We start from the raw sequence: 23,574 nt of genomic DNA, 5'->3' as shown, positions 1-23,574 counted from the left end.
TCGGTTGGTTAAGCATCCGCCTTTGGCTCAGGTCATGATCTCACGGTTCGTAAGTTCGAGCCCCAGGTGGTCAAGCTCTGTGCTGATAGCTCTGATTCTGTGTCTCCCTTCTGCCCCTCCCCTGCTTGCAGTCTCTCATTCTGTGTCTCTTTCCTCAAAAATAGGTAAACGTTAAAAAAAATTTTAAAGTTTTCAATGTAAACAATCATGTCTTTAGTAAAGGGAGTCTTGAGAAATACCCCACCAGAAAGTGGTTGCCCTACATGCCAAAAGACTTATAATTTGTGTAACTACAGATCTAGATTCCTGATCTGTGATGAAGCTGGCAGCAGTGAGCTTCAACATTTTCCCAGGTTGGGTGTTACAAGATATGGATAATTGGGATTCTGTCAGCAGGAGCTGATCAGTGCTCCAGTATTCAGGATGGGCACGTTTCTGTAGAAGACTTAACACTCTGATGCATTCAAGACCTATGTGCTCATTCGGTAAACATTTGAGCATCATATGTGCATAATACTGATGGAAGGATAAAAGCACCATGGTAAGCTCATAAAAGCTCCCAAGGCTTGGGAAACACCAACACCATTTCCTTAGTGTATGTTACTTTACAGATTCTCTTTTATACCTGAGTACAATCCAAGATTCAACCCTGTTTCATCCCAGTCCAGGAAGTGCTTTGAAAACAAGGAAGGAGAAAGGTCTTGGGACACCTGGAACAGTGGTGCATTTGAACCCATGCTCAGGAGTCCCCAGGAGTCCATCTTAAAGTCCATACAGCTGATACAGTGGGAAGAGATCAGTACTATCTCCTAGTCAGTAGGGATACAACACTCATGGAATAACCACATCAGTGACAACTAACAGTTGCTGGTACTTTGTCCCAAGCCCTGTGTTCAGTACCTTATTTATAGCACCTTATTTAGACCTCCTATGGGTCCACGAGGCAGAAACTATTAATTTTTATTGAAGCATAAAACATACAGAAAAGTGCACAAAAGATGTAAAATCTTTGCATGTACCTGATACCAGGTTGCAAACTCCCGGGGGACGAGGAGTATCTTGCTCGTGTTTGTCTTCACAGCACCTGGGATAGAGGCTTAACATATTGTTACGAGGTTAAATCTAATAGCCAAAAGTGAATGTCCCTTGTCTTAATTGTTCTCAACTTCAAGTGCATGTCACTGTCACCTGTGGAACTTTCAAAGATATGGTTGCCCATGCCCCAAGCCTGGTGATCTTGATGCAGTGAGAAAATACTGATTCCATAGCTGGATTTGGGGCCATACAAATATTTTCATTAATCTTTAACCCTATGCTGTTCTCAAAGAGAAGTCATGAGAACTTTTGCCATGACTTCACTAAATGATATGGCTGAAAGCTTCATGATGTGTACCTGTCATTTCTTCTAAGATGATTTTTTTACACAACTCTTCAAATGCTTAAAGTACTCTAGGGAATATCACTAAAAGGATTCTTTTAACCTACACTTTCAACATTTTTACATCAAAAATGAGAATGTAATCATTGGAATAACGATGAAAATGTCTCTGGCAGTGCATTAAAGGGAAATAGTTACTAGGTTAAGAAGGAATCCATTAATATTATGGATATCGGTAGTATCCAAAGAATTTACAGTGGTATTTTATAAAAGCAATACTCTAAAATTTGCTCTATTTTTCTTGTCAGGAGAACCTTGTCAATGTTCTATTATGACAAGAATGTGAATGGTAAACACACACACACACACACACACGCACAAACTTAGAAATAACTATGGATGTCCAGAGTTATAAACATACTAAATTTCAAACCATCAATTTCATTCGTTCAATTACTCATTCGTCCAACAAATGTTAGAAAAACACCATATTAGGCACTAGAGATGTAGTTGTTGTTTTTTTTTTTTTTCCTTTAGAGTTATGAGTTTAGTGGGGAGACCGTTTAGGAAATTGGAAGTTTCAGGGCACCTGGGGGTGGCTCAGTTAAGTGTCCGACTTCAGCTCAGGTCATGATCTCGAGGTCTGTGAGTTTGAGCCCCGCATCGGGCTCTGTGCTGACAGCTCAGAGCCTGGAGCCTGCTTTGGATTCTGGGTCTCCCTCTCTCTCTGCCCCTCCCCCACTCATGCTCTGTCTCTCAAAAATAGATGTTAAAATCTTTTTGAAAAGGAATTGGCAGTTAGCAAGGATGTGATAAGAGCAATACTATAGATACACATGAGGCACTGCAGGGACTTAGCAGAAACAAATTTGAGGGGGCAGGGAGTACAGAGAAGATGTCAGTGAAGCTTTCCAGGAGGAGTAATTCTTATGGTTTGAATTTTAAGGAACAAATAGAAGCCAAACAGTTTAAGGCCATATCAGAGTTCTCAGTCACCAGCAACAGAAATTGATATTGGCTGATAAAGTGAAAATTTATTAAAATGTTACATAGCTCACAAACAGAAGCATCTCCCAAAATCCTGCCAGAGATCTGGTCCAGGGAGGATGCTGCTGGAACTGGTATTGTCAGTGCCACTGTCCCTGGACATTAAACAACAACCAGCCCCAACAGAGCTCAGTCTTGCTAGAACTGCTACCATCACCATCAGAAAAATTTCTCTGGTTCTTCTAATTACCTCCTCATTCAAAGTCTGGGGAGGGGCCTCTGTTCAGAAAAGCCTGGGTGGCATGTGTGGCACCTAGCAGCAAAGGAAGCGGAGAAAGTCTCCTCCTGTTTTTCATTGCCCACTCCAGAACTTAGTGGCTTAAAACATCAACGGCCGTTATTAGATCTGCAGATTGTGTGGAATGACTGGGATCAGCTGATCAGTTCTTGTGCTCTAAGCGCTACCTGCAGGGTCTAAAAATCATGGGAAGGCTGCTCCGCCTGGAATGTCCAAGATGGGTCACGTCCATGGCTGGCTGTTGGCTGAGAGCGCAGTCAGAGCAGGTCACTCCTACACGTAGGTTGGGCTTCCCTCAGCATGCTTCACTCAGGGAAGTTGTACATTTTACATGGGGTCTCTCTTCCCAGGAGGAGCACACCAAGCAGCAAAGTCAGAACCTTCAGATCTTAGTGCTCAGCCTGAAAAGTTACACAGCCCCACTTCCACCCATGTTGTTGGTCAAATTAAGCCACAGGCTAGCACACACTGAAGACGAGAGAGAAACTCCATCTCAAAACTGCAGCATGGTAAGAATCTGCAGCTGTCTTTAATTCCCTACACTGACCCTCTCAGCCTTTATACTAGGCGGGAGGGGTTTGTCTCCCACTGAGACTCACAAGTTGGTGATTTTCCCATGCATGGGAGAGGGGTTCCAATACTGAGCTCTTAAAAAAACAAAACAAAACAAAAAAACAATTATCCACTGTAAGAAGCAGGGAGAAGGACATTTCAAGCAGAAGGAAACAGTACTAGAAAGTCACAGAGGGCTTCAGCTACTACTGCCGCTTAAATAGTGCACTACTCTTGATAATATAATTCCCGCTGTTCTCTCTTGCTAACACTGCATTAGAACTCCTTGCTGAGCAGAGCCGTAATTCTACTGAATTTGTACATATTAGAGGATTTAAACTAATTACAATTGATTTGGAAGTTTCAGTCCTTGGTTTTTTTTCCCCTCCTTTCCACATCTTTAAAACCCTTCACAAGATCACTGTTTGTGCGATTTGCTCCAGAATCAGAAATGTGTATTTGACAATGATTGCCTAGGGAATGCAGTACTTCAGGAAAAATTAAAATCCAGACCTCCTCTTTTTGAGCGAGAGAGTGCACACATGCACGCAGGAGGGGCAGAGAGGTAGAATCCCAAGTAGGCTGGGAGCTGTCAGCACAGAGCCTGATGCAGGGCTCAAACTCAGGAACCCGAGAGATTATGACCTGAGCTGAAATCAAGAGTTGGACAGTTAATTGACTGAGCCACCCAGGCGCCCTGCATTTTTTAAGTCTTTTGCTTCTCATCTGCTATTTTGAGTATTTCATAATAAGTTAAAAACACACACACACACACACACACACACACACACACACACACACACATTCACCACCTAGTTTCAACTTAATGATTTCTAGCATTTTGTCATACTTTATGTACATGAGTTTTTTCTGAACCATTTTTTTTTTTTTAAATTACACATCATTACATTTCGGGCATCTCCAGAGAGTAAGGATGTTCTCCTACATATCTGTAATTTCATCACTATATCTAAAAAAAAAAAAAAAAAAAGTTCCTCAAGAACATTTAATGCCAGGACACAGATTTTCTCAAGTATCCCAAAAAGGCTTTTATGAATGGTTTATTCAAATGGTTCTATTGAAAACCACAAATTGCATTTGGTTATTTCTCTTATGTCCCTTTTAACCTAGATTATCCCTTTTGAAGAGAAGTTATTTGTAGAATAATCCACATGAGGGATTGGTGCCATTGTTTCGTAGTAGCCCTGTTTAACTCGTTCCTCCAGTATTTCCTGTGAACTAGAAGGTAGTTTTAAAGGTTTAATAAGATTCAGATTAAATATATTTGGCAGGAATACTGTGTACTTCCATCTCCATACTTCTGTGATCCGTGAATTTCACACTGCATCACATCAGGGGGCTCACTGTGTCCAATTGCCTTTGTCTTTCGGTTTGGGGAGGGAGGAACAAAGATAATGTACACAGTTTGGGTGAGACAAAATAGCCTAAGGATTAAAAAAGGGCCAAAGGTGTGGAGAAGAAGGGATAGCCAGCCCCCTGGGGATGCTGTCTACTTCTTAGCCCTCAGCTTTGGCTGACTTAATTACCTGAGAAGAGAGAGGCTCATCATGATGGCACTAATGAAGGAAGGCAAACATCCTGCATGGAGTCTGAGAACAAGTCCTCTACCTCACGGAAGAGTAAGGTCCTAAGCATAGCCCCTGTTCAAGTCTCTCTCGTCCTGTTCTGGGAGATGTCTGGCCTGATTTCCTCTTCACAAAAGCACCACAGCAACATTTACTTCATGGGGTCTACAGAGCTGTAAGAATTTAGGGTGCAGGGGCGCCTGGGTGGCTCTGTTGAGTGTCTGACTCTTGATTTAGGTTCAGGCCCCATCAGGCTCTGAGCTGACCACTGCAAGCCTGTTTGGGATTCTCTTTCCCTCTCCGCCCCTCCCCCATGTATGCACATATGCACGCATGTATGCTCTCTCTCAAAATAAATGAATAAAACTTAAAACAAAAATGTAGGGTCTGGGGGCGCCTGGGTGGCTCAGTCGGTTAAGCGTCTGACTTCAGCTCAGGTCACAATCTCAGTCTGTGAGTTGGAGCCCCGCGTCGGGCTCTGGGCTGATGGTTCAGAGCCTGGAGCCTGCTTCCAATTCTGTGTCTCCCTCTCTCTCTGCCCCTCCCCCGTTCATGCTCTGTCTCTCTCGGTCTCAAAAATAAATAAACGTTAAAAAAAAATGTAGGGTCTGGCATACTTAATATAGACCCAGAAGCCAGGACACCTGACTTATTGTTCCTGTCAGCTCTAATATACCAGTAGAAGCCCAAAATGCCAGTAGGAAGTTCTCCAGAAAACCAGTGGGGCAGTGTGGCTCCTGGAGTGATTTTAAGTTTGGGGAAACAGTGGCAGACAACTGAGAGACCCTACAGAGGCTCTACAAGGACTGTGTGAGAATCAGGAGAGATAATATACTTAAAAATACTTCGGAAAGTTGTACAAATCTAAAATATTAGCATTAGTACAATATGTCAGGAACTCTCTAGGATGCTGTTCACAATTCATGGTTTTTTAAACAACTGGTTCTGGAAAAGCTGTTTTTAACCATGAAAAAATGAATACAAAACATGTCAGAATTATGACCAATACCCATGTACCCTCTATTTAGAATTAATGTAAATGGATTGATCAAAACATCTAGTTGTACATCCTAAGTATAATTTCTATTTGTCATTTATCTCAAAGCTGGGAAAAGAAAAAATGTAAATGGCTTGTCACATTTGCTTCATATTTTCTTATATATAACACATTGCAATTACAGATAAGTCCACTTTAGTGTTTCCTGACCCATACTAGCCCCTAATAGAATTTTGCATGTCATTCCAGTCCATATTTTTATACTTTAGGATATACATTTTTTTATAATAAAGTATTGGTTTTAAAAACTCACATTATAAAATTCATATTTTACCCATTCTTAAACTTTATTCACTTGTTTTTATAATCTAACCATATTGATACCTATAGCTCTAATTTAAGTGCTGAAAAGTAATATATGAATATATCACTATCCACTAAAAAGTATAACTTAGTCTTAAAGTGTTTAATGGATTATAAAATGAAATCCTAGGAAAATGTGTAGATGAAAAGAACCTTGGAAATCCATCTGGCACAGGGTGTCTTAAGCTGCAATTCATAGACCCTCTTCCATGAAGGAGCTCTAAGAAATCTGAAATTTGGGATGAGCATTTTCTGCAGAAAGCACCAAAGACTTGTCATATCCTCAAAAAGACACACGTGCTACTTAAGAGTTAAGAACCTGTGGTCTAGTTTCACTCTCTCATTTGACAGATAAGACTGAAGTCCGGAGAGATTAAGTAATTTATATAAAATCATAATGATAATAGACCCTGTTCACAGACCCAGATCTATGTTATTGCTTTTCCAGAACATCACGTTGCTGGGGTTTTGTGTTTATTTCTTACACAATTATCAGCTAAGGTCCTTTCAACCACATTGCTGGGGTTTTGTGTTTGTTGATTTCTTATATAATTATACAGTTAAGGTCCTTTCAACTTTTAGTCCATAAAGTATAATTCAATCTTTTTTAATTATTATCTGTTGGTAAGGAGGGTAAAGTTGATACATTTCTGTATTAGTGGTGGCATTGTGAATTGGTATAGTCTTTTGGAAAACAATATAAGATGACAAAGGGCCAAAAGGTTATTAATCATTTTTATATTGAGGGGAAAAAATCCTAAAATTGAACAAAGCCACATGCACACAATGTTCATCAGAGTATTATTTGTAATAGTGGAAAATATCTACTAATAGGATAATGGACAATTCACTGTGTCCACTCCGTTGAATACTATGTAGATGATTAAAATTTAGTTTTTATAAAATGTGAAACGATAGAAGGAAATGCTTACAACATGATATTAAGTGGAAATGGGGATACAGAATTGATTTACATTATGATTACAACTTTGTAAAAAAAAAAAAAAAACTGCACAGGAGGAAAAACTAGAAGACACACGATGGTCACTTGATGCAAAGTCTTAGGTAATTAATGGTCATAGTGTTTTTGTTTACTTTTTAAAAATTATCACTAGATTCAAATGCACTGAATTTTCTTCCAAATGCAATGCATTTTAATTGTTTCCTACAGATGCATCAACTTAAAAACATTCAGAATCAGACTGTCCTTTAGTACATTTTCACAGGCTTTGGAATACTGTCTTCAGAATCCTGTGTGAAACTACAAGTTGGTTGATTGCACTCACAAGTCAGCTGACCAAGTAGCTACTCAATTTCCATATTCAAAGTTGGACACTGATTTCTAAATTGTGCTTAAGTGAACAGAACTGGCTTCTGCGTTTACCTGACAAAAATCATCACTTTGTAATCCTATGTTATGTATGGATCAGGGAGATATTTTTCCGAAGCAGGGTTTTCTTTTTAACGTTTTGATGTTTAAATTCATTTCAATTTAAACATTTTATTGGTGTAGGGTCTGCTTTAGGATTTTGTCATATGCTCTTATTCCAATATTCGTTTAGTAGAGCTATCAAACTAAAACGTGTTCATCTAAAATCAATTTACAATCTCTACACACACACGCATTTTTCTTTCTTGGTCAATAAACATTTATAGTGACCTATACTATTTTTTTCAAGCTTGCACGCAAGCTACACCAGCAGGGGGCGAAATACAATAGGAATTTGACAAGCCATATAGATTTTTCTTTAGTGACTGAGCAATAACAAAAAAATCCAGTACCACCACAAAACAATTGGTACTCCAATTTAAAGTGATGCAGTCTCCGTATTTTTTACGGCAATTGAGCTGTAAAAAGACAAATGCGGGTCTATTTTAGCGCTTCAAGTTAATTTGTCTAGAATATTGCAGAGGCGGGATAAACCGTGATGAACTGCTTTTGTCCTTATCTTCCCGATTTGTATAATTTCTCCACTCAAGGGGGTGGACACTTCTCTCTGGCTGAGGGAGTGTTTTCCATCCTGTTTCTTTGCGTAGCTGCTGAGCTTTACTGTTTTTGGACTATTTTAAATTACTCAAATTACCGGTGCAGGTTTGGCAAAAGTGAGGAGAATGGGCACTCAGCAGGGCTCATGATTTGCAGGGTAGCTTCCCCGGGATCATCATCTCGAACGATAACAATAATCCTTGAAGCCACAGTGGTCGGTGTTCTAAGAGATATTTATGATAAGAGAAGAAAAGGTTATAAAAATGCAAATAATCAACTGCTCAACACTGATGATAGAAAAAGAATCCATTATGACCCCTGCTAGAGAAATGCATAAATTGATTTTATTTCTTTTGCTTCATTGGATATTCTCCCGCAGCAGGCATGAAAAATTACCACCGTCTCCATTTGTTAGCAAAATTCCCAATTTTTTTGTTATTGGTCTCAAAGCCGATTGATTTGTCAGTCTTCAGCGGGTGCTTTCCCTCTGTTTCCATCCTGTTAAGGTTGATTTTATATACAACAATCTCTTCTTTGTTATTAACTACCAGCTTCCTCTTGTCAGTTTAAATTAAAAAGAGGAAGGGACTTAGACTGAATGAAAAAGTCGTTTTCCGGGGCGAAAAGGGCAAGCTGATAAGGGCTCTCCTAATAGGCTTTCGGTAGAGAAGATAATGGTTCTGTATTGCAGTTTTATTTAGAGAGCAAGAGACTTAACTCGGTCCTGACTGAACGTTATAGTTAACCGGCTGAGGAGCACCTGTCCCTCGGCGGGAGCGCTGTTTCCGAGGGAGGCGGAACGCAGGAGGACGTCTTTCCCCGCAACAGCTCGATGACTCGCAAGGAAGTAAAGGAAAAGGGCAGCTTGCCCTCACCCAAAATGGCGGCCGGCGCTTAGCGTGACCGCGCCTGCGCAGGGGTAAGCGTTCTGTGACACTAATTCCCCTGGAGTGTCCTCCCCCCCACCCCCCCCTCCCCCTACCTCCCTGCACCCAACAGCGCCCGGCCCCGACCTAGCCACCTGCGCCCGGAAGTGACGTGTCGGCAGCAGCGGTTCCCCGCTGCATGATGGGAGAGTGTGTGGAGTGGGCGGGGGGTCTCGGCGGAGGAGGAGGTGGAGGCGGCGGCGGCGGCGGAAGAGGGCGGAGGGTAATGGGATGGGGGTCCCGCGACAGCGCTGAAACTCCGGGTGGGCGGCCATGGCGCTGCTTCGCTGACGGGGCTGTGAGCAGTCTGCCTTCCGCTCTCACTAGCTCCGTGTCGGACTAGCCGGTCCTTCCCCGGGGAGCCAGTTCCTCCCCGGGCCCCTGAGCCATGCCCATCGCGGCCGCCCCGAACGAGCCAGGTAAGCGCCACCGCTTCGCTTCTCCAGCCGTGCGGGGGGAACAGGGTGCGGGGACCTGGCCCAGCCCACCGGCCGGACCCTTGCCCGGGCCGGGAGCACCTGTCTGCCGCGGGGCCGGGAACTGCGGGTACGGGGACGGTGCCGGCTCTGCGGGCCTGCGGGCTCCGGACTTGGGCTTTGCCCTCTTCCGCGGCGGGTGCGGGGACGCCGGCGGCGGCGGCGGCGGCGCCCAAAGCTCAAGGATCCCTCCCCGCCAACCCGGGCACCGGCCGGGGGAAGTGTGAGCTGTTCCCACCTCTCCGGCCGCTGCCGGGTCGCTCTGCGCCTCCGCTTCCACCTGCCCACAGCTCCGGCCGGCCGCTCCCTCTCTGGAGCTGTCGAGAAGTTTGGGGCTTTGCTGGGGCTTCCTCTTTTTCCCTCCCCCTTCCTCGTGACAGGTGTAAACACTGCCTGCTTCTCCCAGGCCCGAGGCCGGCTGCGACCGGAGTGTGGCTGCTTCCGAAGGTCTCTGAAGCAAGTGGATTTTGAATCCTCCAACTGGCAGAGGAAAGCCCCAAAGCCCATGAATCCTTTCCTGAAAGGATCTTTTTTGCTCCTTTCTTGCATTCCTCAAGAAATAATCTGCGTTTCCTCCCCAGATCGCGTTCGCAAAGTTAGACCATTATTCTTTAAACTCCCGATTTGGCAGGTGCAGTGTCTTGCTTGGGCAGAGGACAAGACTATAGGATGAACGGTAGTAGGGTCTTTTCTCCATTAGGAAGTTACTGAGAATGGCTAGATTTTTCTTACTGGTTAATGCGAGTTATAACTTTGTTTCTCACTGAATCTTCGGTTGAGGAAAGGACTCATACTTGTAAATATTTTAGTGGGGGTATGACAAGGGGGACAAATAAAAGCACTGGTTCCGTTTCAAAGTTCTCACTAGGAGAAAAGTAAAACTTTTGAACTTTAGTCTTTCCTCTTCACTAGCTTCCACGGAGTATTTCTCCCACTCCAAATTGAGTTTTTGATTTCGGGGTTTTTTTTTTTTTCCTTTGGAGATAGGAGGGGGAGACGTTTCATCCTTAATGTTTACATTTAATTGTTACTCTCAGTGAACTTTTTAAACATTGAAATATATGCCAAACTAGGGGAAACAAATATGTCAACACTGTTCTGATGATATAATTTGCACAGTTTATCTACATTTTATATGCTTTGCCAGCTTAATGGTTGACTTTTGTAGTAGTCATTTTTAACTTCGCAGAAGTATGTGTTTACGCCGAGTATTTGTGGTCTTGTAAATTTTGTGCATGAAGATGTTGCACATGGATTAAAAGATCTTGTATAAAACCTTTAGCCCAGTAAATGATACCTAGTAAATGCTCATTAGATCGAATTCCACTATATACTAATTAGATATATCTACACTTGATCAATTAATATATTTCACAACCTTTAGAAAGCTCTTGTAAGAAATTAACTAGAATTCACATAAGATGTGGGGCATTTTTTCTGTTTTCTGATTTTGACCTAGAGATTATTATAAAAATAACCCTATATCAAATGTGTCCATAACTGGATACAGTGTCCTTAATTGCATCGATAAATTTTGCAGAATCCAGCTGTCCTTATGAAAATTTTGTCATCTAGATAAATCCTATCATAAAGTATCATTTAAATTTTTAATTTATTTTACTTACAATTAAAAGTTCAGAAAGCAAGTGAAATTTGAGTACCAAATGTTTTATTTTTGTGTGAAATCTAAAGTGCTTCCATTAAGAGTCTAAATTCTTGGAATAGCATCTCATTGAGGAATTACCCCTTCTCTCCTGACCCTGTCCCCCAAAACTCATAAAAGGAGGCCATTAAGTAGGTATTTTTAAACCGTCATAAATTACTTAGATGTTTATACTGTTAATGTTATCTACAATTAGTAAGTTAAAAAATAAGGACTTTTTTTCTTAGTGGTTAGGCTAGTGAACCTTTCCAGCCTGAGCTTCATAAGTATTTATAGTTTTTACACAATTCGTAAAAATATCTGGCATTACATGGGTGATATATATGTCATTTTGATAGTTTTTTTCACAGAGTGTGTGTATAATACAATCACAGGTCATTTTGCAACTTTATATAAATGCTAACTCTGATATACACTATTTGCTATGAGTGAGATACTTGTCTTAGTGATTTATATAGAATATATTAACTCATTTGATCCTCCTAACAACCCTACAAACTCAGGTGGTATTATCTCCATTTTTCAGAGAAGAAACAGGCACAAATGTTAAGCAGCTTACCTAAGGTCAGACAGCTGGTAACAGAGCCAGGATATGATAGTTTTACTTATCATACTCCTGTAGTTTTAATACAGTTTTTAAAATATGTAAAAGTATACAATATATTTTTTGGGAATCATGAGCTATATGACAAAAGTATAAAAACATTCATCGGAATGATAAATACCAAATGAGAATTAAAGTTACCTCTGCAGAACAGAAGAGGGATAAAGGATCTAGGAAGGGCCTGTGGTTTTTCAACCGTAGCTTTACTGTCTTTTAAATAAATCTGAAGCAGATTTGGTAAAAGATTTAACACAGCTAGGTAGTGGGTACTTGATCATTCATTATATTTTTTTCTAAACTTTGTATGCTTGAAATCATAATAAAAGGTCAGGTTTTTCATTTTAAAAGTATCACTCTTTCAGCATTGTATATTTAAAACGAAGGTAGGGAATTAGGTTGAATGTTATTTTGTTTTGACTTCCTTTTAAAATATAAGGAAGTTCTAACTTGAAAATATTTAAGTCAAGAAATTGTTCCCCTCCTGAGTTTCTTCTGCAGTAACCTCCCTTGCCTGGGCTCTCCTCTTTTTCCTGCCAACCAGCTGCACAGCCCTGTATCACACTCCTAGTTTTATTGCTGACCTTACCCTGGGGTGGGGGCTCATAGGTCTGGATTAGACCCCTTCCCGAGAAAAAGGAAAAAGTCAGAAACTATACACTGGGGAGGAAGCAGAGGTGGGGAGCCACTGCTCATTAGTTCGGGAGAAATGAAAAAAGGAACATAGGTTTATACTCTTTCTTCTTCAACCACCACCATCCTTATTTCAAATAATACTTCAATAAACCTTGCAGAGATAAATTGCTAATAAATTAAAGTTCAGCTGTATGCTCAAAACTTATAAGCACTGTTTTGGTGAATAGTTCTCAGGGGAAAATAAACTGGTAAACTAGAATACAGTGTAGGTTCCATTTATGTAAATACTTAAAATATGCCATAAACCATTTCAACTAAATACCTAACACCATGATATTCTCTTCATTTCATTCTTATGGCAACATGTGAAGCCCTGTTCTAGGTGCTAAGGATACTAAAATCAACTAAGAAAAACAACCCTCATTGAACTTCACGTGTGTGTGTGTGTGTGTACACGTTTGTGTAGATGTAGGGGGATTAAAAAAAAAATGGCAGATAAGTATCCTAGAGAAAAACGTCCATTTGGAGGGATACGGGAGTTCAGACTTTTTGACTTAGAGCTAGGAGGGAGAGGTTGTTGGAGCTTGCTGTTTTATATAGGATAGGGTCAGAGAAAGCTTAAGACCTGAAGGAGGTGAGGAGAATAAGGGGAAGAGTGGTAGAAGCAGAAGTATGCCTGGAATATTCAAAGAATTGCAAGGGGAATAGTAGTATATGTGATCAGAGAGCTAGAGGGTGAGAGAGCAGTGTTGCAGGGCTTTGTAGAAATTCTAATGACTTTGGCTTTTTACTGTGTGAGATGGGAAGCCACTGCAGGGCTTATGAGTAGAGATGTGACATAATCTATGTTTTAAAAGGATCTGGCTGGGGTTGGGGGGGGGAGGATCTGGCTGGCTGCTGTATAGAAAATAGACTATAGGAGTTCAGGAGTGGAAGCAGGAAGATTCCATTAGGAGGTGGCTACAGTGATACAGTCAGTCTCTGGAATTGGAACCTGTAGTAATTTCACCATTGCTAAATTCAAAAATACTTCTAGAGATACTCCCTTCTGAAAATTCAAGGCCCTCCACAGCCTACTTTTCCAGCATACTGCCTACTTCCTTCATATATCCTACATTCTAACCAAACTCTATTATGTGACTTCCTGTTCTTTGATACTTGCCCCATACTTTATTTTTAGTGCCCACTGTTACTTGGATCGGATCAGTTAAAACCCTTTCATTTCAAATTCTGTCTCCATGAAGCTTTTTCTTGTTTTCACTATTCTTTCTTCCTCTTCCCAATCAGGTAAGATCTTTTCTTAGATTCCTTATAACTACATTTTACTTTGCTGTTTATATTCTGGCTTGCATTTTGTTTCTTATGTTCCCCCTAATTAACTGTAATTTTCTTTAAGATTGCGACTCCTTTTACTTACTTCTACCCCTTATAGAATCTAGCACAGTTTTGTATGTCGTAAATGCTCAGTAAGTAGTGGGTATGTATCTATTTAATTTTTTAAAGTAGTCTTTTGTTACAGGGGCATTGTAGAAAATTGGCAAGCCAAAAAAAAAAAAAAAACCACTCCTACTACTCAGAAATCCCCACTGTTAACAATTTAATGCATATCTTTCCACCTATTTTTTACATATATAAACATGCACTTTATACCAAAACAGAGTCTTATTGCACAGACTACTTTGTAGGTTGTTTTGCATTAATTAAACTTCCCTTACCATTTCAGAAAATTTTCATCTAAGCCACTATACGAGGCTATATTCAAATTCTTCTCCAGGTGGCTCAATGTCCCTTTACAGCTGATTTGCCCAAATCAGCATCCACTCCATATTATGTTTTTCTGGTTATTAAAGTTATGAAAGGAAAATGTTTATTATAGAATATTGTAGAATATTTGGAAACTGTAGAAAAGTGTAAAGAAAACTGGTATGCCCCTCGATGGCAGGGACCCATCTGTTATTAATGCCTGGCACAGAGCAGCACTCAGTAAACATGTTAAAAGGAATAATATGTATTAAAATATTAGTCATCACACGACAAAGAGATAACTAAACATTTTGGATTACATTCAGTTTCTCCCCTCCCCACCCCCCCCCCCCCCCCGCCCCCGTGAGTTCGAGTGTCCTACACACATGTATGTATGAATCCTATTGTATCTTGGTGAACAGGTTTGTAATCTTGGACTTTGTTTTGGGTTATTTCCATAGGATTGAGTCCTAGAAGTGTAGTTACTAAATCAAAGGGAAACCAATGGCTTTTCAAGAGGTTGTAATAAAATCAGTCCTTCAAGCAGTGGCTGAGAGTACCTGTCTTCCTTTAATCTCCTCAAATGATCAGTAAATATGCAGTTTTTAAAGTGTTTACCTAGATTTTTATTTTGGATTTAGGCTTTTCAGCAGTATGGAATATTTGCATAATTTAAACATTTTTTGAAGGGTTTAAATGGGAGATGTGTCCTTGTTTGATATGAGATTAAAATTGCTTGATAATGTGCTCTTCTTAAAATAACTGATTCTGTTAGCTATTTAAGTGAAAGAAATACAATATTCTGGAACTATGTTCAGTATAGTAACCACTGGCCACATGTGGCACTTTTAATAAAACTAGTCCAAAGTAGATGTACTCTAAGTGTAAAAAAAAAAAAAACAAAAAACAAAAAAAAAAAACCAGATCTCAAAACTAATGTTAAGATACATAGTTTAGACTGATTACATGTTAAAATAATATTTTGGGCACTTTGGGTTAAGCAAAGTATATTATAATTAATTTCATATGCTTTTTTTAATAGGCTACTGGAAAAATAATTATGTGGCTCATACTATATTTTAGTTGGACAGTGCTGCTCAGGAGCATGACACTGACTTATTTTTATCTATGGAAAAGAACTATAAGATTAACTTCACTATTCTGGAAAGCAGCAAATGGGTTTTTAAAAATCATACATTTCAGGTTGTCAGTGTTTTTCATGGGGTACAGTTTGCACAGTCATCTTTAAAATTGTAAGTGTTTTATTACAAACTATACTGCAGTTCTTATGCTCTGAAAGAAATACATGTAGGAGGACTTGGGGAAAGGTGTTAGATGAGGGATCAATGCCTCAGGTAAATTTTCTAAGAATTGAAGGATGTGTGGGAATGTTTTAGGCAATGGTACCACAGGTGCAAAGGCCCTGTGGCATAAAAGAATGTTATCTGCCTTTCAAAAACTGAAAGAAAGCCTGGTGTGGAGCATTAGAAATGATAGGGGAAGGAAGGAGAAGGTGGTAACTGGAAAGATGGGAATGGCTTATATAGACTTTATTAAAGATTCTTTTTTTTTTTTTTTTAATCTTTATCACAGGGTGCTTGGGTGGCTCAGAAGGTTAAACAACTAACTCTTGATTTTGCCCAGGTCAAGATACAGTTTATGAGTTCGAGCCTTGTTTCAAACTCCATGCTGGGGGTGCAGAGCCTGCTTGGGATTCTCTCCCCCACCCTCCCCCTACTCAGGCTCTCATGTGCATGCTTGTGCTCTTTCCCAAAATAAATATACTTTTTTAAGTTTATTTATTTGTTTGAGAGACCTAAGCAGTCTCCAAGCTGCCAGCGCAGCCCAATGTGGGGCTTGAACCCATGAAACTGTGAGATCATAACCTGAGCTGAAACCGAGAGTCTGATACTTAACCTACTGAGCCACCCAGGCACTCCAAAATAAATAATATATACTTTTAAAAAATCCTTATCACAAGTAGGAGATCCATGTGATCAGATTGACTTTTAAAGAGATTTCTTGGGTTGGGCATGATTGAATACTGGTCAGGGAGAGACCATTTAAATGGTGATGACAGCTTTTAGACCAGAACCAGAAGGGTGTCTGGGGAGCTGAAAGGAGGTACAGATAGATATTCTAGAATTGAGGGATTTATGAGATAAAAGTCCTTCTTTAGAAGGTAGAGGAGGGTGAGGAGCTTTGTCAAGGGTGGCTCTTACGTTTCCTACTTAGGGGATGGCCCCTCCACCCACTTAGTTACTAAGTTACAGAGCCCTGGAAGAGGACCAGGTTTGAGAAAGAAAAGCTTGAGTTCTCTTGTTAAGCTTAGTTTGAGTTGAGGAATTCAAGAGGAGAGAACTTGTAGAGAGTTGGCCTGGCTGGTCTGGAGCTCAAGTTTGAGGGCTGGGCTGTAGGAATAAAGTAGGAGTCCTAGGATATGGAAATTAAAGCCTTAGGTGGATGAGATTGCTTGAGGAGGAGTTGAATAAGAAAAGAGCCTAGATGAAACCTGAAAGGACTTATACTACTAATTTGAATGTTTCATACTTACGAGAAAATTTCAGTTTGTTTTGAGGCCTACTTGTAAAAGTGAAAGTAAGGAGTAAATTGTATTAAATAAGTTAAATATTTGTTTGACATGTGTGTAATCGAGCACATAATCTAACAATGCTTATTTGATTACTTTGAAACATACCTTTTCCTGTAGCAGAAAACAAATTGGGCTTCCCTGACTATTGAACAGCCTGAAAACAATTATGAATAAATACTGGTATTTTTGTTACCTTAATAGATCTAAGGAAAAATTATGTACTTCTCTCCATAAATACTGAAAAGGCATTTGGAAACTCCTTTTTAAAAAATTTTTTAACAAAGCAACTTAAGAATTGGATAATTCTGTAATATGACAAAATGTATGTAACCTCAAACCAAAGATCAGTATCTTAATTTAGGGGGAATACTAATGCCTGCTCTCACCACTACTATTGGATTTGGTATTAGGGGTATTAAGCAAGCACAGTCAATAAGGAAAAACAGAGACCTAAGAATTGGAAAGGAAATGGTCGGTCAGATGCTCCAGTTTGCCTATGATATGATTTACAAGTAGCAAGAGCTTCCAATTTCCTAAATAGAAAATAGGATAGAAGTGGAGACCCCATTTTACATGAGAAGCAAAAACATGAGAAGTAAATACCTGACAAGTTTAACAACATGTGAAAATCCTATGTTGCTAACATTGAATTTTTATGTTAAATTTAACAATTGCATGTTTAGGTAATAGAGGACATCATTCCCAATTCACATCTTATTCTTTCAATACTAACTTTAAGTGATACTTTTTTTTTTTTTTTTTTTTTAATGTTTGTTTTTGAGAGAACACAAGTGGGAGGGGGACAGAGGATCTGAAGCAGGCTCTGCGCTGACAGGCCGACAGCACAGTGAGCCCATTGTGGGACTCAAACTCCTGAACCTTGAGGTAGGTTATGACCTGAGCTGAAGTCAGTTGCTCATAGGACTGAGCCACCCAGGTGCCCCTAAATGATACTTTTCAAAGCAAGACTTCTAGGAATAAGATCTTTAATATTTGCATATATCTTAATGAGATCAGAAATGTTGACCTCAAGAATTTGTAGGTAAAACAAACACTTCTGCTACAGTGATACTCAGAATCTGAAGCGTTCATTTCTTAAGGCCTTTGTTTTTAGTAGCCATTTATAGAGTAATAAACCTACATTAAGTTAACTTTTTATGCCAAATATTTTTAATGGCATATTTATTTCTTAAAAATCATACCAAGAGTTTCAAGTATCAAATTCAAATCTTTTATCAGGAGCCCAAATGAATGAATATTCAATACTTTTTACCTGTGGTTATCATTTCTTCTTTCATATTTCAGACTCCTTCCTCTATATCCTAATGAGCCAGCAGGTGCTAGGTTTCTGTCTCCTTAGGGTTCAGAAGTTTACTTGAAACAAGTGGCAAGTGTTACACCTAAATAAAAGGTACAGATTTTAATCAGATTGCCAGTGACCTTGGTTTCTGGAAGTAGAGAAAAGGTTATTGTTGCTGTTTACATTTTAATTTCTTAACATTCAACTGAAACTGATTATTCAGACAGGATTTTATTTTTTCCAAGAATTCTGTAACATTTATGTTATATGTTAATATCTGTTTCAAGGATTATTGCAGTAACTTAAATTTGATCCTTTAAGGAAATTTTCCAAGTGCCATTTTTAAGTATTGAAAATTTTATGTTGAGAACGTTTTTTTGTTTAACTCTTTTTTAAATCTTGAGGGTGACATTTCTTTGTGATACTCTCAGGTAAATGTGTATGGCAGAACTTTAAGAAATGTTTGTACACTCAAACCATTGTAAGTTAGGGAAGGCTTTTTATAAGAAAAAGTACAAATTTCATTGCTTTACCTGTATCAGTTCAGTGAAGTTTGCAGACGTTTATATCACCCCAAAAGTTATAAAGTCTGGCAGCATTCTTATCCTTTGGTATTTAATTCACTGGTTCTCAACCTTTGCTAACAACCAGCAGCATTTTTGAAACTTTTAAAAATACAGGTCTTTAGATCCACCTGTTCTATTAAAAAAAGGAAAACTTAACACAAAGCTAAGATTGAGAAACATTGGTTAATAGGCTGCTAGAGGAGAAAAACATGGGGAAAAATTTTTGATTTACTTTGAATGTAATAAAAGAGATAGATATAAAGAGGGATTAATTGATTCAGAAAGGCAGCCTAACCTAATGAAAACACTGGCTTTAATGTTAGAGTCCTACTTTCCGTACTTTGAAACCTTGAGCAGATTATTTGACCTCTCTGAGCCTGTTTTCTCCTGTGTAAAATGGATGGTTGAGGTTAAATTAGTGTATGAATAGCACCTCTCATAGTACCTATGACATCATAACTTGATAAGTATTGATGATCTCGCTTCACAGGAAACTTCATGCCTGAATGGGTTTTGAAGGTGTAGTAAATGAGTTCTCTAAGCAAGTAAGAATAGGAAATTAGAAGAAATGACTTGTGACATAGTGCCAGTGGAGGAACCAGGGGGGTAGTTTTGTCTAGATGGAGTAAAGAGATAGTATCTTAGCCATGGATAAGATAGGAATATCAAGTGGACTGTAGTAATCTTGGCCAAAAATAATGAGACCCTGAAATGAGACCCTATAGGTCACGGGATGTTAAATATATCGAAGATTTAATTTGTGGGAGGGGGAATGGCAAAGTAGGGGGCAGTCAGGGCTATCACTCAGATTTCAGGACTTAGAATTCAGAACGTTGTATAGGAACAAGTAGTTTCTGTTCTTTAAGTACAGGTTGATTTCAGTTTGGAATTGGAGAATATGAGATATCTTTGGGACAGTCAAATAAAGATATTCAGAAAGGCATTTGGGTACATAGATCCAGAGGTTGCGCAGCCCATAGATAGGGGTTTCAGCATTATGAACATATATTAAAAAAAAAAAAAAAAATTGGATGAGATCTCTCTCTGGGATAAGGAAATATGGGAAACACTGAAATTTAAGAGGCAAGCAGAAGGCAGATCTGTTGGAGGAGAAAGGATATCATAGGCAAGAGGGAAATCCAGAGAAAATGCCTTTCAGAAACTTTTTTCACTTAAAAATGTGTTTTAGACACCTTTTCCTATTAGTAATGTAGCCTTATCTTTTTTTTTTTATGGCTATACTTTTTATTTACCCTATTCCTCATTGATAAATATTTAAGTTACTTTCAGTTGCTTTTTAAAACAATGCAGGAATTAACATTTGTATGGAATGATCTTTGTGTACTTACATGAATGCTTCTGTAGGATACATTCTCGTGGATGAAATTATTTAGTCCAAAAAATGTGCATTAAAATTTGTGGTGTATTGTAGAGTTGCCTGGAGTATAAACCAACATGTACTCTGACCAATAGTATCTTTAATTTTATCCTTAAAGTGGCTTGCTTCCTAGATTGAGGGTATTATGAATTTGAAAAATAGTATTTTTTTATTTAATGCAAAATTCTGCGAATAGGAAAGGAACACTTTCATTTTATCAAATTATGTGGTTCATTCAAATAATGTAAAATGGGTTATTTCTATCAAACTCATCAGAGGAGAATTGATGTCTTAAATATGCAGAATAGAAATACTGCAGAAGTTTTAAGTCACCTTAAATTATATTGCTTACATGCTCCAACGATAAAAAAAACTTCAGATTTCAAATTTTTTTTTGTTACTTGACATTGTTCATAACGTCTGTATGGAAGGACTTAGCTTTTCCTAACCCCAGTGGTACTAATAGTATTTAGGGGAAATTGTTGGTTTTGGTCATTCTCTCTAAACTCTTCAGTGTCCGTTTTGGGTGTTTTTGGGTTTTTTTGTTTTTACTTAAAGTTATGACCTATTTCTGGTTTATAAATTTAGGTTTGTAAAATCAAGTTAGGGAATCATGACCAGCTTTTACGATAAAATGGAATAGAACTAAAAATATCAAGAGTACCCAGAGAGTAAGGGGAAGGTACTGTTTGGTGAAGTTTGTTTTTGGTTTTGGTTTTTTTTCCCTTAATGTGTATGTGTTGGGTCATCATGCAAAATGTATTGCTTTTGTGGGTTATGTGAGGGAAAGTTTAAAATTCTGCTTTATAGGACAGGCTTATTCTCAAATCATTTCTAACCAAAATAATAATTTTTTTTTTTTTTAATTTTTACCCTTTAGCCTTTCTACCTTTAATGAGAAAGTAAAACTTTAAACCAAGAAACAACACCATTAAAAGGTCAACTACCTAGAATTTGTTTGCTATGGGAATTCCTCCCATAGTTTCCATGAAGGTTATCAGTACAGGTAGACCTACTTGTGGCATTACCTGTGTATATTACACACATGTACACTCTTGAGCACTGTTTTGGAACGTGTTTATATTTGGTTTTTCACATATGTACCTTCTGTTTTATAATAATTCCCCCCAAGGATGTCATTATGTTATCTGTGGATGATATGACTATTTTTAAGCCTGGTTCATTGTCTGGTTTCCTTCTGTTGCCTCACACATTTCTAGGTTATCTTCTCAATTGATAGGTGGTCAGAGGAAAATTTAAAGGAACAAATAGCGCTTAGCAAAGACAATTTGTAAGGTAAATGTGCTGTTACATAGGTCATATTTTAAGGCCAAATTTGTGAGTTATAGATTATCTAGGATGCTGTCTGCATCCTTTCTCATTAGCTCAGATAATTGAATTCTAACTGCATTTGGTTGCAGCTTTAGACCTTTTACTAGGTGCTTTTTCTCTCTGAAAGGTGAGTTCTCATGGTAGGCATTTATAACATAGTAACACTGTCAGGAAGGGCAGCTGCCAAGAGCCTGCCGAGATCTACATATTTTAGTTACAGACTAGGGGTCTTTCGTTTTGGAAATCCACAAAGTAGGTTTCCATGGGGCTCTTTTGTTTTCAGAATACCATGGGATCTTGGTTTAATTCATCAGTCTTGACCGGAATTTAAATCTAAAGCTTTATAGCAAGAAATTTCTTTCAAAACATGTCAGCTATTCATGTCAGCTGACTGCAAATCTGCGGGAAATTTTACATGAAGTACTAAAGAAAGTTGCTAGGAGTGGAGAACAAGAGCAGGGGAAGTTAGTTGGGCCATCCAGAGTCACGTCACACTCTGGAGATCCTGGCTGATGCCTCCACTTACGGTGAGAAACTCTTCAAATCAAAGCAGATAGTGATACTAGCTGGTCTGTTAAAAACCGTGAACAAATTTTTGTACTTGAGCTGTTTTGTTTCGCTTAGCTTGTATAAGTGCTCCCCCTTTCAACTTTTTTTTCAGACAGGTTCACAGAGGATTGGATTTGTTTTCTTTTGCATGTGCTACATTTCAGGCCCGCCTTTCTCAGATCACGCTTACTTACCTTGACTGAACTTAGATGTTTCCTAACTGACTTGGTGGAACATCACAGCTAGGGTTATAGAAACCTAGTGGGAGGTGGAGGGGCAAACAGTTCGAGAGTGGTCAGGGGAATACATGCCCCAGCAAGAACAATAACCATGTATTCAGTTCCTCCCATGCGGCAGGCCCTGAGGATGCAGTGGTCAACAACGGAGGCCTGTGCCTGCACAACATTTCCAGTCTTTTGAGCTCAAGTAAAGTACCTCTTGCAAGAGCAGTTTCAGTGGAGTGGTAGGATGGAAGCCAGATTGTGCTGGCTTGAGGAGTGAGTGGGAGGTTAGGAAGTAGAGATAGCAAATAGATATGGCCCTTTGAAGAAGTTTGGTGAGGAGGAGGAAAGCTAGGAGGATACTGAAGGGAAGAGTTTTGTTTTGCTCCGATTTGAGGGTTGGAAGACTCTTGAACACTTACAGGCTGATGAGAAAGCATCAGTAGTAGTGGAGAAATTCAAAGGGTCCCCTGAGCGAGCAATTCAGAAAGAGAACAGAAGGTCCAGGGGTTATCTGTAGACACTATTGTAAGTGTAAGCAAGATTTTAGTGAAAGGAAATGAAACTGAAGTAGTTCCTGCTTTTAGATTCTGTTTTCATTGTAAAGTTTCTGAGATATTAGGGTGGCAAATTAGAGTGGCTCATTTATTCTGCAACTGTGTAATAAGAGCAAAGAGTACTAGGGAAAAAACTGTTTCCAAGGGCTAATGCATCTATCCTCATTGCTGCTTCTGTTTTGTTGTCTTTGTTACCAACAGTTATCCATATCATTTATTCTGTTTCAAGTTGAAGTACCTTTTTGGGAATAACAGTAATCTCTCAAATATGGCCAGTTGATATGAGTTAAAGGTAAAACAATTTCAAATGTTTTTATCTGTCTTGTTTAATTTTTACTATACAGCTATATAAACACAAGTGCCTTATGGGTTTACATAGAAATTTAAAACACAGTGAAGGGAAAGCTCTTAGGAACTTTTGAAAACTACCTTCTGTAAAATAACTCTTACTGCTATTTAGCAACATTCATTGAAGAATGAATGCATCGCTGCTCATGTTGTCATTTACATCGTGTATATTTGTACTCTTGTGAATCATCCTTACTGACGTCAAAATCAGGAAGACAGAAAATTTGGTTATCACTTTTGGCAGTCTGGCCTTTTGAGGGTGATCAACCTACTTATAAAGATATTTTGCTGCTTGTTTCATTCTTTACCACATTTTTACCACTTAATTTGTGTACATTAAGATTAAAAGAAGACATTCACCTCTTGGTGTTTTCGTTGGTAATTAGTTTGTAAGCATCTTATTTTCTCCTTCCAAATTATTGTAGAAGTTTCAGAAACCTTTTTCTGAACAACTCAGAAAACTTTAAGGGATGATTCCTGTAATTCTAATATTTGCTGTCAGTTGTTTCTGCAGTAAGACATTTTTCAAGTATTTTA

At 38.9% G+C, this 23,574-nt stretch overlaps 1 protein-coding gene across 5 annotated transcripts in view; it reads left to right on the top strand.

Moving 5' to 3' along the window:
• The first annotated feature begins 9,381 nt into the window (after window positions 1-9,381).
• AFTPH (aftiphilin) overlaps window positions 9,382-23,574 on the top strand; it is a 66,678-nt gene continuing 52,485 nt past the window's right edge. For 3 of the 5 annotated variants that reach the window (XR_009601884.2, XM_060604578.2, XM_060604557.2), the window contains exon 1: window positions 9,382-9,493. The gene's annotated coding sequence lies outside the window, so the exon portion shown is untranslated. Of the gene's footprint in view, window positions 9,494-17,568; window positions 17,672-20,368; window positions 22,982-23,574 lie in introns of those variants that run through there. The other 2 variants (XM_060604563.2, XM_060604571.3) reach the window with 2 other exon arrangements.

This window comes from Panthera onca, chromosome A3 (genome assembly GCF_046562875.1).
Source record: "Panthera onca isolate mPanOnc1 chromosome A3, mPanOnc1 haplotype 2, whole genome shotgun sequence".
Taxonomy (NCBI): Eukaryota; Metazoa; Chordata; class Mammalia; order Carnivora; family Felidae; genus Panthera; species Panthera onca.
The sequence above is the reverse complement of the archived record's forward strand: the minus strand, read 5'-3'. Positions and strand labels throughout refer to the sequence as shown.